The 3297-nt window shown below is 35.6% G+C and overlaps 1 protein-coding gene across 5 annotated transcripts in view; it reads right to left on the bottom strand.

Moving 5' to 3' along the window:
• Positions 1-2622: 2622 nt before the first annotated feature.
• The window catches only part of LOC122800880 (LIM domain containing preferred translocation partner in lipoma), a 3822027-nt gene continuing 3821352 nt past the window's right edge, over positions 2623-3297 (bottom strand). For all 5 annotated transcript variants that reach the window (XM_044070213.1, XM_044070214.1, XM_044070215.1 and 2 more), the window contains one exon: positions 2623-3297. This exon is cut by the window's right edge and continues 1922 nt beyond it. The gene's annotated coding sequence lies outside the window, so the exon portion shown is untranslated.

Here is a 3297-nt window from a genome sequence, read left to right as displayed (position 1 = left end):
CTGGATGACTGGATGGGTGACCGGAAATTCACCCCGGGGGTTCCACCTGTGTCCCTCTTGGAAAACAGGTGCTGATTTTAGTTTCTGCTTGAACCAGACATGGGTTGAACTTGGCTAGGCTTGTAATGGCCTTGAGGCCATTAACCTAGCAACCTCCTATGATTCTATAACCTGCAGCAACTTGTACCTATTTTTCTTACCTGAAAAAAAAAGTTACTAAAGTCTGTATTCTTGGTGTATAAACAAAATTTTCTTGAATATATAAAATGAACAACATAAACATTACAGTCTCCTAAAACACAGGAATCCCAATGTAAGCAGCTTATACATCAGGATTTGGTGTCATAGAGTGGGTTCTGCTTATACAGACTGCTATTTGAATTCTGGTAGGCATTTGCTTTGCAGGCAGTAGCTGGACTTATTCCTATAGGCAATGCTAGACATACAATGGACACACAGGTTGTTGTATCCAATCAGTATGCAATGCACAATTCTGTATAACAATGAGATTTCAATGTATAATATCTATGCTACTGAACTCAAAGACCACTTTAAAAAAGATCTGCAACAGGAGGTTAACTTCAATGGTGCAAATAATTTACTCATCTCTTGTACTGCAATTAAAGAACTGACAGGGTCTCAGACACATCAGAGACAACATTCACACAAAAAAATGGGTTCTGGTTCAATTGATCAAAACATACATGCAAAAATCTAACCTGGCTGAATGCAACATTAAAACCACTACAATGAACCAAAACAGTTCTTACCACATTCAGTAATACCAGAAGTAACATAACTTATATTCGTGTGCTGTTAAGTGATCCATATTCATGCACATTTCCACAAGGACTATATCTCACTACTCAAGAACTTCTCTGACTATGAAACATTGCAATGAGAAACTGAAAAAAAATTGTGAAGTGAAGAGCCCATCCTAGTAAAGAAAACACAAAAAGGCAATGACACGCCTTTCAGATACATAAACACACAAATGTACACATTCTCACCAGCCATTCATGCACTGATACTCATGGACTTAAATACATAGGAACACAGGTACAGACATAGAGACAGAGTGACACACACACACACACACACGCACACACAGAAACACACACACGCACACACACGCACACACACGCACACACAGAAACACACACACACACACACACACACACACACACACACACACACACACACACACACACACACACACACAAACTCTCTCTTAAAATGCATTTATGCATTGATAACAATGGACTTGCTCAGAGTCTCAAGCATCCACCCAGACACAAACGCATGCACTCTCTATAGGCATTCAAGCACTGATATCCACAGACTTACTCAAAGAGAGACACACAAAAAAACACACGCTCTCAATAGACAATCATGCACTTATACCAATGGACTTACCTTCTCTCTCTCACACACACACACACACACACACATATATATATATATATATATATATATATATATATAATAACTCTACACATACATGCACCTCAATAGACATTCATGCATGGATACCAAAAGACTTACACACACACATACACACACACGTGCTAACATATACGCTCCAATTCAGAATATTACATCATGAAGAATTTGCACAAGGTGAAGTAGCTGTGCCTGACCTTGTCCTAGTGCCCATCATGGAAATGCATATGTGTGCATGACAAGACTGACTCACACAGTTATGCTTCAGGACTCCTACCCTGTACAGAACTTGCATGGTATGGATGTCAGTGCATCCTATACTATACAAAAGTATTCCATCAGGGCAAATCACATTTATATAGACCCCCACCTATAGGCTACTTCCCCCTGTGATGCTCTAAAATGATCCTTGCTGCCTAGAAATGCACAGCGGAACTTACAGGCAGCAAGGATGGGTTTGAAAATCTAGATAATCTTGTAAGCTATGCAAGACAGCTTGGTTTTGTATACATACTTCGCAAATGATCTATTACTATGGTCCTGTGGATTATTACTGTTCACTTTAGTCCTTTAAAGGAAAAATAAGTTTTCTGCTGACTGTGAGTAAGACATCTCATATACTTAAAACATCAGTTTAAAGTTGTTTTATAATTTTTAGAGTCTGTATACCTTAACTGGAAAACAATGATTTAGCATTCAATTTTCATTCAAATGTAGTTAAGAAAATTGTTATCTATAACAGCTAAAGCAATACACTGTATCTACAGACAGACATAACAAGCACTGCCACTTTTTTTTTTTTCAAATGGGTGCAGCAAATACCTGGATAATGTTTATTAAAATTCTGCCAATAAAGATCTGCAGTGACAACTGTAAACAAAGAAGTTTTATCACAGGATGTAACCAGGTAGCAAAAACATCTTGTGGTAATAACAACAGTTAATATAAAAGAAAGATTTAAGAAAACATGCAAAGACGATTGCAACTTGAACATGAATTCTTCTGTTCTTATCCACCTACATCATTAACTTTTACATGAAGTAATTAATAAATAGCTTTATCAGTTTTCAAGCAAGTTCAAGTACATCCGATGAGGTTAAGAAAAACAAATGAAACATTAAAGGTCTATCAGTTCTTAAAATTTAGCCAAGACAGATAATATAAAAAATGCCTACTCGGTTTTGTCTTTAATTGATTTTAATTGCTTGTAGTGATTTAATCAAGGATTTGTTTTAATGAATGAAATTAAACAAAAATCACACATTAAACAATACAGAAGACTAGTACTAAATATCTTTCTTGTACAGTCTTGCAGACACATATATATGTGTCCTTGAGTGTGCATGATTATTATTTACCAGAAACAGGTCAGACATGAGAAAAACAAGAATACAACTTGATAAGAATACAAGAGTGTTGGTGCTTGACTTGTCTAGTTAAGTATTACATGTAGATTGCTTTGATCCAAGTATAATTTTGCATAGAAATCAATACACTTTATTAATTTAAAATAGTGAACAGCCTCTTAATTTTGTAAACATTAAAACAATGGAATTTTGTGTAGTACTGCAGTGATTAATAAAAAGATAAGTCAACTGTGGAGCAAAGCACAGGTGTAACTATGTGTGAGAAAATAATACATTACTTCAGCTAATAACACAGAACAGATGTCCTCCCAAGGCACTCAAAATAATCCATAATACGATAATATATAAGCTATGTATTATTTTAACAAAGCAAAGATAATGTATTTGAAGCAAGATGCAAATAAAGGTGAACTTACAGTGTACCTTTAATTTTTAATCTGTCTTTGGCAAGGAGCATCAGTGCATTAAAAAAGCTGTCAAAAACAAA

Source organism: Protopterus annectens, chromosome 4.part1, assembly GCF_019279795.1.
Source record: "Protopterus annectens isolate FY-2018-M chromosome 4.part1, PAN1.0, whole genome shotgun sequence".
Taxonomy (NCBI): Eukaryota; Metazoa; Chordata; order Ceratodontiformes; family Protopteridae; genus Protopterus; species Protopterus annectens.
The sequence above is the reverse complement of the archived record's forward strand: the minus strand, read 5'-3'. Positions and strand labels throughout refer to the sequence as shown.